The sequence below is a fragment of the Phocoena phocoena genome, chromosome 7 (assembly GCF_963924675.1).
Source record: "Phocoena phocoena chromosome 7, mPhoPho1.1, whole genome shotgun sequence".
NCBI lineage: Eukaryota > Metazoa > Chordata > Mammalia > Artiodactyla > Phocoenidae > Phocoena > Phocoena phocoena.
In genome coordinates, this window is record NC_089225.1 from 105,722,637 (window position 1) to 105,737,873 (window position 15,237).

The following is a 15,237-nucleotide window of genomic DNA, read 5'->3' on the forward strand; positions in this document are numbered from 1 at the left end:
TCCGCAATGGGAGAGGCCACAACAGTGAGAGGCCCGCGTAACGCAAAAAAAAAAAAAAAAAACCTTATTTGGGAAAGGCTTTTGCTCTAAGCTGTCAAGTGTTCTGTATGCTTGTGTACCTGCCTGGCCTCTTGACCACTTTGATGTGTGCTTTTCTCTCTGGAGGCACAAAAATTCTCTTTGCCCTCTTTTCAGTTTTCCTAAACTTAAGTGGAAACAGCTGCTCTAATTTTAATAGCCATCTGCTTTGGAGATGGGGACAAGAATCAGTGGCCCTGCGGATAAATCTCAAGTATTCCTCTTGTCCAACTTCATGTGCCTGGAGGTAAGCCTTCTAGAACCAGCAAGCTTCATGTAGGGATCTTCACTAAGAAGAAAAGCTAGAAAGAACAAAAAAAAATGAAATTCAAACCATCAAAAGAGCAGGGCCTGGATACCCATTAGCAATTGTTTTTAAATCCACAAAAGCCAAAGACCCCCAAAGAGCATGCATACTCATATTAGTCATCTCGGGGCACAGTTGCAAAGAAGCTCTCTGATTGGCTAACATCTACTAAAAGGCCAAGTGTTTTTCCAAGAGGAAGCTGAGAGGACCTTTAACGTTATGAAAGACAAAAGAAGCTAAAGAAAAACTAATAAAGGAATAGAACAGGGCTGAGAGTGGAAGAGGTCATCCATGAAAGCCCTGCCAACTAGAAACAGCCATGGGTTGTGAAGCACAGAAAGGAGGAAGGTCACAGAGACTGGAGTGTCTGCAGCCTGGGAGTTAGGGCAGGGAGGGGAGGCACAAGGATAGAAAACCACCACCACCTTAACTGTGCAGCCCTACGGACGGGGGAATGCTTTACCGGGAAGCAGAAGAGAGAACATTCAAAGTGTCTTCAATGCATTGTCTTTAAGACACAGAGCGGTTTCCTCGACCATGACGAGCTAAACCTTAAACCAGCAGAGAGCTGGCGCCTGTATAATTATGTCTACAGTGGTACAGCAGAGGCACTGTGGCCCTGAAGGCACTCAATACTGATAATACAAATGATCTCTTTAAATACACAAATATTTAGCGTTTCCAATTTAGGCATGAAATTAGAAGAGTAGAAAACCACACTGGAAAAACAGTCAGTAAGACATAACCATGTAGAATTAAGGGTTTTTCAGCAAACTAATTTTTGAGCACAGAGCATCCTTTGAATTGTTTTAGTATGCTGATGAAACCAATCACATTTAATAATGCTTGCCAACTTGGACTATGTGAATTAAGTTACTGCATAAAGATTATAGACACTGCCACTTTTCTTGCATATGTAAATACTACAGGCACACAGAAAATAAAAGCTTAATTGATGGGAAATTTCATTATTCAGGACTTTTATTATAACAGATTGAACTGATGGGCAGACCCTTCTCCAGCTAAAACCATTTAACAATTTTAGTTAACATAGAAAAGGCTTTAATTCAAGGGTGAGCTTTAAAAGAGGGTAGGGGAGAAGAGAAATCCTCAAGTTTCTGAAATGAAAAGAGAAGAGGACTCGAAATCAGAGCCATTAGCTCTTCATTAACCACAGGGAATATGGACCTGGAATAATACCTAAGGACTGGGCGGGGGCTGAATTCTATAAATCACACAGGGATGGGAAATGTGGCCTTGAGCCCAAGACAAGTAGGAGAGCTATACCTGAGTCCATACATAAAGCCTCTTAGAGCCACCCTGTCTGTTTATCAAAAGGCAAGTGGTCTGGAGATATATCTACCTGCAGGCCTGGAGAAACCTCTGAAAAACTGGCATAGCTCCAGGGTCTTTGGATGAAAAAAAAGAGTTGCCCTGGGAGTAGTCAAAACCTTCCATATAAATAGCCCATGAAATTAACAACATCCCCTTGATGTGGAAATCCTAAACCAAGAAATGCACATAAAAACTTGACCAGAATCAGCAGTGATGGAGTGACACTTTCACAACACAGAGCAGGTGAGATTCACACACACAAGTGCACACATAAACACTATAATGAGCTCACAAAAAATTACAGACTGCACAAGGAAACACACCACCATCAGCATGTAGAACTGCAGGTAAAGACTCAACAGAACCCTTTCCCCTACTACATCTTAAGATAAAATAAGACGATTACGGTATATCTGAAACATTTTTAGGATTCCCCACTTAATTTCCTTGCTTATTTTAATTGGCCTGATTAATTGTCCTGATACTTTTGATAAGACGGTTTCTACCAAAGAATACTAATGGTTTACATAACTCAGATTTCTGAGGGCTTACACTATGCATTGCACAGTTCCCAGCACTTTCCATGTTTTAACTCATTTCATTTTCACTATAACCCTACCCAGTTAAGTAGAATTATCTGTATGCAATTATATACAGAGAGTATATAAGGCTCAGAGAATGAGTACCCGTCCATGGTCATTAGCTAGCATGTAATAAGAATACTAATCCAGGGAATTTCCTGGTGGTGCTGTGGTTAGAACTCCACGCTTTCACTGCCGTGGGCTCCAGGTTCAATCCCTGGGGAACTAAGACCCTGCAAGTCCCATGGCGCGGACAAAAACAAAAAAAGAATACTAATCCAGACAGAAAGATACAATTCCAACCAAAATCCCATGTTCTTTTTTCTCCTAATTTGTCAAATTGATCCAAAAACTTGAACAGGAGATGAAAGGGGCAAGTATTTCCAAGATAATTTGAAGAAAAATAAAGATATATTTTCCTGACCAGATATAAAAATTTACTAGAAGTCTATAATCATTGTAACAGTATATAGTATTGATACAGGTACAGACAAATAAACAATGTGTCAGAAAAGAGCACAGAGATTTAGCATATAAAGGAACGTGTTATATAACAGGGAAGGCATTAAAAATTAATGCAAAAGGATAAACTAGTAAGTGGTATTTGAATAATTGCTGATCCCTGTAGCTAAAGTAAGTATGTAATCCATGCCATATACACCCAAACACACACAAAAAATGAATTCCAGGGCTTCCCTGGTGGCGCAGTGGTTGAGAGTCCGCCTGCCGATGCAGGGGACACGGGTTCCTGCCCCGGTCCGGGAAGATCCCACATGCCGCAGAGCGGCTGGGCCCATGAGCCATGGCCGCTGAGCCTGCGCGTCCGGAGCCTGTGCTCTGCGACGGGAAAGGCCACAGCGGTGAGAGGCCCGCGTACCGCAAAAAAAAAAAAAAAAAAAAAATATATATATATATATAAAACCTCAAAACTTTTATATCAGGGGTCAGTAAACTACAGTTCACAGACCAAATCTGGCCTATCACCTGATTTTGTAAATAAAGTTTTACTGGGACACAGTCACACCCATTAGTTTATGTATTGCCTGTGGCTGCTTTCACAGAGTTGAGTAGTTGCAAAAGAGAAAATTGGCCAGCAAAGCCTAAAATATTTACTTGCTGACTCTCTGAAGAAAAAGTTTGCTGATTCCTGCTCTAGATGAAAATATAGGAGACTATCTTTATGATATCAAAGCTGGAAAGAATCTCTTGAGTAAGACTTATAAAAGATGAATATATTGAACTGCATGAAAATTTAAATGAATGAACTAGAGTTACATCTGACAGCCAGAGAAAAAACACAGTAATGAGTGAAAAAAAAAAACAAATCAAGTTGCAGAAGGATAGATGCAGTATGACTCTCCTATAGACATTTTATATCTATGTTGTAAAAATATAAAAACACAGACAGAAAGCTTATATATCAACTCAGAATAACAGTAGTTTCTGGATAGAGAGGAAGGGAAATGGGGTCAGGGAGTTTGCAGGATACAAAATGAATACACAGAAATCTGGTGCATTTCTATACACTAACAACAAAAGATCAGAAAGAGAAATTAAGGAAACAATTCCATTCACCTTCGAATCAAAAAGAATAAAATACCTAGGAATAAACCTACCTAAGGAGACAAAATACCTGTACTCCGAAAACTATAAGACATTGATGAAAGAAATCAAAGATGATACAAACAGATGGAAAGACATACTACCATGTTCTTGGATTGGAAGAATCCATATTATCAAAATGACTATACTACCCAAGGCAATCCACAGATTCAATGCAATCCCTGTCAAATTACCAATGGCATTTTTCATAGAAGCAGAACAAAAAAAATGTTAATTTGTATGGAAACACAAAAGGCCCCGAATAGCCAAAGCAATCAGTTTTTTTTCTTTCTTTCTTTCTTTTTTTTTGGCCGCACCGTGAGGCATGTGAGAACTTAGTTCTCCAACCAGGGATTGAACCCGTGCCCTCTGCAGTGGAAGCGCAGAGTCTTAACCACTGGACAGCCAGGGAAGTCTGCCAAAGCAATCTTGAGAAATAAAAATGGAGCTGGAGGAATCAGGCTCCCTGACTTCAGACTGTACTACAAAGCTATAGTAATCAATCATATCCAAACTTTACTGAATTCATTGATGAGCTCTATTAGTTTTCTCGTAGCACTTTTAGGATTTTCTATGTATAGTATCATGTCATCTGCAAGCAGATTGGGGCTCGGGGTGGTGGGCTTTATATCTGGCTATTTTATAAAAAAATTAAAAATCTGAAGCAAATATGACAGAATGATGTCTGCTGAATCTCGGTAGTAGATGCTAATTATATTATTCTCTGTGCTTTTCTGTGTGTTTGAAATATTTCATAATAAAGATTCAGTTTAATCTGTGATCTTCATCATTAACAAATACTTACTGAGCACCTTCTGTGTGCCAGGCATTGCTCTAGCCCAGAGCTCAGAACACTTTGGCCCACAGGCCAAATCCAGCCCACCATCTATACCTATCCAGCCTGTAAAGTAAGAATGATTTTTACATTTTTTAAAGGTTGGAAAAAATCCAAAGAAAGTGACTATTTCACATCATGTGGAAAATCATATGAGATTCAAAATTCAGCGTCCATCAATAAAGTTTTACTGGAACACAAAACTTATTATTGGCTGCTTATACCCTACATCAGCAGAGTTGCCTAGCTGCCACAGACACCATGTGACTGACAAAGCCAAAAATATCCACTACCCAGCCCTTTGCAGAAACAGTTTGCTGATCCCTGCACTAGACCCTGGGAACAGCCAGAGCCTCTGCTCCCATGGTGCTGGCAGAGGGACACAGATGATAAACACTGTAGACAAATCAACACTGTCACACATCACTGCTCATATGTATCACCTAAAAGACAAAGACAATTTTCTTACATGGATTATACAATCCACTTTTTATAGCTTTAATTTCAAAAAAAAAAGGCTAAATGATTATAGAGCTCCCCCAATGAGACAGAAGTAATGCCTGGAAATATTTTTACTATCTCCTTCCCAAGAATTATATTACTGGTTCAACCCATCAGCTAGAAATATTCAGAATACGAAACTTTATCACATCCGAAATCTCCTGAGAGAAAGCAATCCACCTTGCAAAAACTACAATAGGAATTAAAATAACTGTGTAGTTATAGAGATGATTCTTTTAATGTTGTTTGTGTTTCCAGTTCTGTTCAGAGTTAAAATAGTAAAAATGACCTGGTGCCATTTGCTTTGATGATGAAAAGTTCTCAGACTTTGGAATGAGCCACACCCAATAAACCTAAGCACAGGTCCGGAAACAAACATGAAGGATGTGTGCCCTTTATCAATGAAGAGTGTGAATGGTACAGAAAAGGCGGTGTTTATGATCCACTGTGTCATGCTGCAGAATTTGATAAGAAACACTCAAAATAGCTTCAAAGTCAGTGAACGCTGAAGAAGACAGTGGTTTCCTGAAGAGCATTCAGTTCACTTAGAAGAATATTATTCAGAAAGACACCTGTTCTCCCTTCATGACTGAGATCCACGTTCAGAAGGACAGTTCCATCCAGAGGGGCATATGCAGCTGCTGCTCCTGAGGATGGCCCAGGGTCCTAGAGATCACCATCCATGGATTTCCACTGCTCCGTCTGGCCATGCACAGAGGGCATCATTTCCTTGACCACCCATAACATACTGGAAGACCATTCAGAAGGACCGGGTTCCAGACTGGGGTCCTTTCATGAGACTCGTGCACCCTGGGCAACTCCAAGCCATTTCCACACCTGTCTAATGGCAATAGCAATGCATACGCTGTGTACATCCACAGTTCCCAAAACGGGTGACAAAGCATTGTGGGCCACTGCAATGAAGGCATAGCAACACCCAGGATTATGTAGATTTTCTTCTAATTTTCAAAGGGAACACAGGATACACAACACCTGCCAGATGTCGGGAACACCCAGATAGAGGTAGTACATGGTTCCAACATTACATCCCACCACATTTTTTAAAATTTATTTTATTGAAGTATAGTTGATTTACAGTGTTGTGTTAACTTCTGCTGTACAGCAAAGTGATTCAGTTATACATATATATATATATACATTCTTTTTCATATTCTTTTGCATGATAGTTTATCACAGGATATTGAATATAGTTCCCTGTGCCATACAGTAGGACCTTGTTGTTTATCTATTCTATGTATAATAGTTTGCACCTTCTAATCCCAAACTCCCAATTCATTCCTCCCCCACACTCCCTCCCACTTGGCAACCACTAGTCTCTTCTCTGTGTCTGTGAGTCTGTTTCTGTTTAGTAGATAAGTTCATTTGTGTCATATTTTAGATTCCACGTATAAGTGATATCATATGATATTTCTCTTTCTCTTTCTGACGTACTTCACTTAGTATGGTAATCTCTAGGTCTATCCATGTTGCTGCAAATGGCATTATTTCATTTTTTATGGCTGAGTAATATTCCACTGTATATATGTACCACATCTTCTTTATCCATTCGTCTGTTGATGGATGTTTAGGTTGTTTCCATGTCTTGCCTACTGCAAACAGTGCTGCTATGAACACAGGGGTGCATGTATCTTTTTGAGTTATAGTTTTATCCAGATATATGCCCAGGGCTGGAGATCCCACTACATTTCTTTTGATGACATCAGATCTTGCCAAAGCTGGGTTTGCAGCAATTGCTGTGATAAGAAAGCAAACACCCCATGAAAGTCAACATGAACAGGAAATGAGGATGGCGGTGGTCGATTTGAGGAGCTGTGAGTACCCAGTAGGCACACGTCCCCCATTAGTATATAACCGTGGTTATTTAAGAACGAGATAAAAGTTGTGATTTTTTTTCTTTCAATGTAGGTGCTTTATTTTTTCAGTTACAACGTTGTTAGGGGCAGAGTTGCTGAGACCTAATTCTACTGACAAAGATCCTCTCCTTGACGGAACTCTCCTTAAGCTCCCTTGAATTTTTCAACTAGGTTTTGACTTTTGAACTTCTGTGTTTGTTTCTACATTCCACAATTTTAGCAAGGATCCTGTGAGGTCAGTTTAGCCAGAATCTCTCCTTGCCCTTGATGTTTCCTCTTAGTAATCTTCCATCCACTGACCCCTACCTGCTCTCTGCTATAAATTCCCACTTGCGCGGGCTGTATTCACAACTGAGCCCAGTTCTATGCTGAGGTTCCTTTTCCTCTATCGCAATTGTCCTGAATAAAATCTGTTTTTGCCACTTTACCTACTTCCAGCTCTGATTTTTCTTTAACATCATTTTGGAAATGGAGCATTATCTATTTCTTTTGGCCTAAGGTTCTGTAAAAAGTTTACTGTGATGCTAAGACCACCATAAACCAAGAAAGTTTGGGACCCTCTGGCTTATTATATCAGAGTTTGTTGTGAGGTAATACATAGAAGTTCTGCATCACACACATCACTCCGTAAATGACTTCCATAAAAAGTGAATTCCCTAAGTTCTGCCACTTAGAACTGTAGAAAGTGCAACAATCCGGATGCTCAGCTGTCTACTAGTCTTCATCTCCTAAGAAAGCCAAAGAGCTGACATTTCAAGAGAACAGTATACAGAGCACAGAGAGAACAAGTTTACTGATCAATGATTGAAATCAGCGGGTTGACAATGCATCTCTCTCTGAGAGATCCCATAACCACCTCGAGAGGCAGGCAGGCAGGCAAAAAGGTTTCATCTTCACTTCAGCGAGAAAAAATACAAGGTCCTGTGAGGTCACATGAGTTCACAGGGTCCCTAACTGCAGCTTTAAGAAAGGATGAAATCTTGCCTTTTGCAACGATACGGATGGACCTTGAGAGCGTTATGAAAAGTGAAATAAGACAGAGAAAGACAAATACCATACGATCTCACTTATATGTAGAATATTTTTGAAAAAAACAAGCCCACAGATCCACAAAACAGACTGGTGGTTGCCAATGGTGGGGGGCAGGGGCAAAATGGGTGAAGGGGATCAAAATGTACAAACTTCCAGTTACAAAATAAATAGGTCCTGGGGATGATGAGCATACGTCATAGTACTATACTGCATCTCTGAAACTTGCTAAGAGAGTAAATCTTAAAAGTTCTCATCACAAGAAGAAACATTTTCGTAGCTATGTATGGGGACGGATGTTAACTAGACCTTGTGGTGATCACCTTGCAATGTATACAAATATCAAATCTTTATGTCGTATACCTCAAACTAATATGTCAATTATACCTCAGTAAAAAGACAAATTAATTTTTTTAATGACCCAGAGAGCGATATACTGTAAAGGAAGAGCTGTGTGGTAGGACCAGCTACTGCCAGCAAGGGTGCCTCAGGTCAGGGAGAGGAGGGTTCTCGGTGCAACGTGTCAGCAGATTCTGGACCGAGGATGTGCTGGCTGCCCACGAGGGGTGTCCGCTGAGACAGCGCCAGCTCCAGCAAGCTAGCTAGCTGTGGGTCCGGCACTGACTGGAACAATTGGAGACTCACCCTCCTTTGCACTTGGCAAGAATGGACTGAAGATGGGGGTGGGGTGCAGCATCAACACGCTCAGCTCAGCTTCTGTTTTGAGCAACATTAGGGCACGGCGAGTTCCAAACCACTTATGTTTGGTCCTCTGTGCTAACCTCTAGATCCTGTGAATAAGTCTATGAATTGATTTTATTATCGCGTGTATTCACATACGGAGGGAGAACTGGGGGAGTTACTGTGAAATCTTAAAGTGGCAGCACCCCCAGCTACGTTCCTATGTATTAGAAAGCAAGAACCTAGTCCAACGTACAAAATTATTTTGACCAGAATATGTGTTTGCATATTTAAGACAAAGTACAGGGGACTTGCTATAAAATAAAACAGTGGCTCAGCTCTATCTAAAATTCAATCGCATTTGTGTCCTCATTACAACGTTTGCATCGCAACATGTCTGACGTGAGGTCCAGGTATCAGTCACTTTATTGTCTCCAACTCTGCAGGGAAGATTTCTGGCAAACAAAGCTTTACTAAAAGATCTAATTTTGATGACTGTAATATAGGTTAATAGCCAGTTCATTCAATAAATAATTGCTTCCCCAAACAGAAGTTTTGCTGGTAAAGGGAAGAAATAAAATCCAAACAGCATTACCAATAATACAGTAGCATTTTTAGTAGTTTGGCAATCAGTGCATACTACTGTAAAAAGCATAACAAAGCGTTCAAATATATGAGTGCAAAAGAGGCAGATACCTGGATTATAGTCACAGCACCCTCAACTTACGAGACATGACCCATCAGTATACTGTGTAGAAAATAAAAGTGATGATAGAAATTCTCATATACTGAGTGAATGTTCTGTAGCGGTGCTGTAAGTGTGAAAAACATGATTTCTAAATGTCGAAATAATACTGTTAGGCAAGTGTTATCAACTCCATTTTACAGGTGAGAAATCTGAGATGCAAGAGAAGTGAACACACACCACAAACATAATACATGGCATAAGTTTTTACTACATACCTCCCCCCCCCCAAAAAAAAACATAAGAGCTGCTAAGTTGTCTGGATTTTTTCTTTTACTCATTCACCTTTCAGGAAGGACAGCTGGAGCCAGGTGAATCTCAGCATACCTTGGGAAACAAATGACTATACCTACTATTAAGTCAGAAAATCATTCATCTTTATTTCGGCCACTCTTCAGAACTGCTGAGCCTTAAATTCCTAATTATACACACTAATGAAGGCCTTTATGGCACAGACAAAGAAAGTGAGGAGTAAAGCAAAAGTAATTTTATGTCTGGCCACCCAAAAAGTTTGCGTTTTATACTTGAAAGTGAGTATCTGGGAATTTGAGATACGTCAGAAAAAAAATATGAAACACAGTTAGATGGAATGTTCGAGTTTTCTCCAACCTGCCCAGCCTCACCAGAGTCCATTACCGCTGGGAGCAAGTGAGACCAGCTCGACGCTCATTCTACCCTCAGCTTTATCTCTGCCCTGCTTCCTAACCTCTTCCTAGACCCTCCTACGGGGCATTTCTTTGGCAGAATCACAATATCTTGGGGCAAGAGGTAGGTCTGTGGATCCAAAAGACTTTCTTGCCGTTTTTCTGGGCTAGACCAGGGTTATCTCTAAGTTAAAGGACCAGGCAAAGAACAGAGCTAAGAGCCTGGCCTCTTGGCCTTGGGTCCCAGCCCCACCTCCTCTACTAAGTGAACAGTGACTTTGAATTACAGTTTCATCATATAAAAAATCAAGGGACCTCGGGGCTTCCCTGGTGGTGCAGTGGTTGAGAATCTGCCTGCCAATGCAGGAGACACAGGTTCGAGCCCTGGTCTGGGAGGATCCCACATGCCGTGGAGCAACTAGGCCCGTGAGCCACAACTACTGAGCCTGTGCGTCTGAAGCCTGTGCTCCACTGCAAGAGAGGCCACAAGAGTGAGAGGGCCGTGCACTGCGATGAAGAGTGGCCCCCGCTTGCCGCAACTGGAGAAAGCCCATGCACAGAAACGAAGACCTAACACAGCCAAAAATAAATTAATTAATTAATAAAAATAAATAAATTTTAAAAAATCAAGGGACCAGTTCCCACTTTCTTCATGTCTGGTTGGGGAAATGAAATGTACAGGATAACAGATTTTACTATGAGGTTGTATTTACCTCACATGACCCAAGATACAGTCACTTGACGTCGAGCATTCTGTACAATCAGGACCAGCAGTCACACTGATAACGTCTTATTCTTGGAGTGATACACAGGAATCACCCAAGTCTGTCTAGAACAATCTGGAGAGGCGCTACACAGATTTCAAACTCTGTCTTCTATCCCCTCTCACAACCTTATGCTCCCCTTTCTTCAAACTTTCCTGATGTTTCTTAATTCCCCATGAACATGAACAGAGCTGATGCTTTCGGACAGAAGAATGGATGCCTCGAAAACATTCCCAGCAAGTGGCCGCCTGTTCCGAGGATGCTATTTTTTGAAAGGGCCCTTGGAAGCTAGTTTCTGAAGTCACAGTAGGTGCAGGCTAGAGACCGAGGCAGCTTTACTGGGTCACATTTCCCTGTCGGCTCTTCCTGCACAGCCTGCGACACCACATCTGTCACTCAGTTCTGAATCAGGGAAATTGCTTCAAACAAGCGGGAAAGGAGGGGCCCCAGGTTGACAGCCCTAATCTGCAATAAGGCAGGACAGTTAGCAACATTTTCCCACCCTGACGTGCATCTTCCAAATGGTCCAAAGCGAGGGTTTAGAATCGTTCTCTAGAGGACAAAGCACAGGGTTCCTTCGGGGGTCACCCCTGCACTATGATCCTGGGGGCCAAAAAACAATTCCTCTTGACAGTTACTACAATGCAAGCAGCTACAGGAAGAGCAGGTAAGTAAGATCCAGGAAAGAGTCAGGGTTTCGGAGAGTCTGGGTCATCAAGGAGCAGAGAAATTTATCAAACTTGAAGAAGAAAGGGACCCCTGTTACTGGCAAACAAGTAGCACAGATCCCCAGCTGACCGCAACTGAAATTGAAATTGTTGCTCAAAATGATACAAAAATATAAAATAAAAAATTTTATCAAAAATGACAAAACTAATTCAATGTAAATTAATTGAATGTAGCAGAGGATACTGTTTTGCTGTAGCCAGTTGGCTATTCACAAGGTGGCCGTATTCCATGAAGGCGCTCTTGAGCTCGCCCACCCACGCTACTACCAGGGCCGCGAGGGCCACTGTGACGTTAAATCCCCCCGCATCCTCTCGGCATTCAACCCATCTTAAAACTTTTGTCGTGTGGTGCCATGATGACTTTTGACCCTTACTTGAAGCGAGTACATCATTTATTTAGTACTGCTGTTTCTTCTCATTAGTCAATTATGGTAAAACACAATCAAGCCCTGATTCTTAGAGTATACTCAGTTATAAAGTGGTCACCTCTGATCCAGGGTGCTGTTATCAAAATGAGAGCACACATTACATATCATTTCAGCCAATCCACAGATCACCCCGAAGATACACCCCTACATAGTGTGTGTCCCTCCTTCCCTTCTCTGTGCCCAGAAACACTGCTGTAGAAGAGCGAATACTACCATGGCAAGCTCCACCCACTTACGCAGTCATCCCCGTCTCTGGTTATCACAGGTAAAAAGGATAGAGTTGTCTAGAGTCTAGATAAAGTCTAGGCCCTTGGAAGGTCTGACATCTACAATGATATTAATCCCTAATACCCTGAGGTGATGCCATTCCTGATGTACCTTAAATCATAGTGTCTACCTGGATGTGGGCCCACCCTGGTCACTGGGCCGAGAACTGGCCTGGTTATGTAGAGGGACTGATGCAGGTTGCTCTAGCTCTGGTGTGACAACCTGCCACAGAGAGGCCCTGAATATGACTGATACTTGCTGACACCAGAGCACATCCACCATAGAGATATTAACAAATGAAAAGTAGGCATTTCAACCTCACGTCAATTTCACATCACACAAATCAAACTCAGTAAACAGGAAATCCTTTATCCCACTTGGTCTTATTTATCAAAGCTCAACATCAGCGTGATGACAAAAATCAGTATAGAGATAATGGTAAATTTAAAAACAAAAAAAGAAAAAGCTCCCTTTCTTGATTCTATAACAGTAAATTTGCATTCTAGAATAGAGATTATGACACAGTTTCCAGGATTTAGATCTAATTTATTCAAATAATTTCCACCTAATTATATAGAACTATTTAAAACACTGATTTGCTTCTCATTTGAATTAAAACTTTGTCACCTGTGACAATTATTCCAAATAAGTTCTCATAATTTAGATAATGAAAAATTATTTTTCAAATTACTTTTGCTTAGATAAAACTGTTCTCAACAACTAACAGCCCTCTGGAAAGGGATCGTATCAAACACATTAGTTGTATTCCTTCAGACTTCAATTTTTTATCAAAAAAAAGGTGGCATTTGTTTTTCTAATATTTTAAGTAATTTATTTCTGTACTTCATAAAGAAGCCAGAGAAAAAGAGTGTGTAATAAGCAAGAAAAGGGTCCCAGATCAGAAAGCCAGTCCCCAGTCCTCTGAGCTTAGACAAGTCACCTGTCCCTAAGCTTTGGTTTTCTGCATCTGTCAAATGAAAATAACCACCCTTTCCCTGCATGAAAGGCTGCACGTAACGGCCTCCAGAGCCCACCAGCCCTATATCCTAAGAGGAAAATAATACATGCAGAAAGATCATAACAACCCTTTTTTTTTAAATCACATATGGTACTGGCCAGGAAATAGTGGATCCAAAATTCCATACTTTCTGGAGGTAGAAGGAAATATTTAGTGTTGTTATACAACAAAAAGCTACACGGTGTGAAGGACCCAAAAAAGACAACATTCCCAGTCTAAGAAGAAGATAACGCAAAGCCAAAACAATTCACTTGGGCAAGAGTTCTCACCACTTCCTCCCTGAGAAAAATATAGGACTGAAAAAGGGAACCACACCAGATATTTTTAATGTGTGCCTTACATGTGATTCCAGAATATCGGCAGCTCAGTCATTCTCAATGCGACCTCTGTTGGCTTCATGAAGACCCATTTTCAAGGACCCTCACGTTAAGTGAAAATGTAGCTCACCATATTTAATCAGCATCACAGAGCTGGTGCCCAAGTGACCTAAAGAGGACACACAGTCCACGTCCTTGGAATTCTGACTCCACAAGCCTTAGTTCTTCCACCGGCATCATGTTCCAGCGGCCTTTCAAATTCCAGTGTTGCGTATTTCATATTCTATTTGTGACTATTTGTAGACTGAGGTTGACTAATTTAGTAAATTTGCTTAACTTAGTAATTTGGAGGTATGCCAATTCAGGAACTTTCATACAAACCAAATGAAATGACATTCCTTTTTTTAAATTCCTTTGTGTTTTTCTTTTAACACCTCAATGTGGTCTCACAGTCCAATCAAAATTTTGTATATTAATTCACCTACTTAGCATATGCCATTAAACATAACTTAAAATCCTAATGACTTTTAAACTCATTGAACAACCATACAGTCTACTCACAGACATGGCTTTTGATCAGAATAGTTTATTCTCATTTTGAAGACGAACCTAACAAAATTGACTATCTGGTTTCACAGCCCAAAATAAATTAGAAGCAACACATTAGAAAGAGAAGTTGTTGCTATAGACTGACTCACTGACATAAGCACGGAGAAGCAGCAAAACATATAAAAGGAAGAAACATGGAATCAACATGTTGGCCGCCTGAGGCCGCTGGGTGGAGAGGCAGCAGCCCACGGCCTTCTGATCACTTGTATATGGTTGTAGCTACTGAACAATCCACAATTAATGCTCAAAACCATGCTCTTGAGTCAACAAAAAGGTTAAATTATGTTCTGTATGTTCTGCTGACACATATAGTGCACTGGGGGCCATTCCCGAAAAATGACTGCCAAGAAAAATATCAGAACTTAAAGAGTAGAGTTCAGGTATCTGGAAAACTCATTTAAAGTAACTTACCACATGCTAGGAAAATGGCCAATACTGTATTTTTCAATAATTGAATAATAGTGGATATCATATTACTACAGTGATTTCCAGTCTATTATTATATATTACTTAGATATTTATATTATTTATGAATATTTTATAATATTTTGTGGAATACCTGAAATCCATGAATGTATATTAATAGCCTATTTGCCTGTAAGTAAAACATCCGGCTGCCTCAGCATCTAAACAGAAGTAACGGAGAGGAGGAGCTTCAAGATGGCGGAAGAGTAAGACACGGAGATCATCTTCCTCCCCACAGATACACCAGAAATACATCTACACATGGAACAACTACAGAACACCTACTGAACACTGGCAGAAGACCTCAGAACTCCCAAAAGGCAAGAAACCCCCCACGTACCTGGGTAGGGAAAAAGAAAAAAGAATAAACAGAGACAAAAGGATAGGGACGGGACCTGCACCAGTGGGAGGGAGCTGTGAAGGAGGAAA

General features: G+C 40.7%; 1 protein-coding gene across 1 annotated transcript in view; it reads right to left on the reverse strand.

Annotated features, from left to right (window-relative positions):
* DNER (delta/notch like EGF repeat containing) overlaps nucleotides 1–15,237 on the reverse strand; it is a 321,771-nt gene that overhangs the window by 208,045 nt on the left and 98,489 nt on the right. The gene's annotated exons all lie outside the window — the stretch shown is intronic.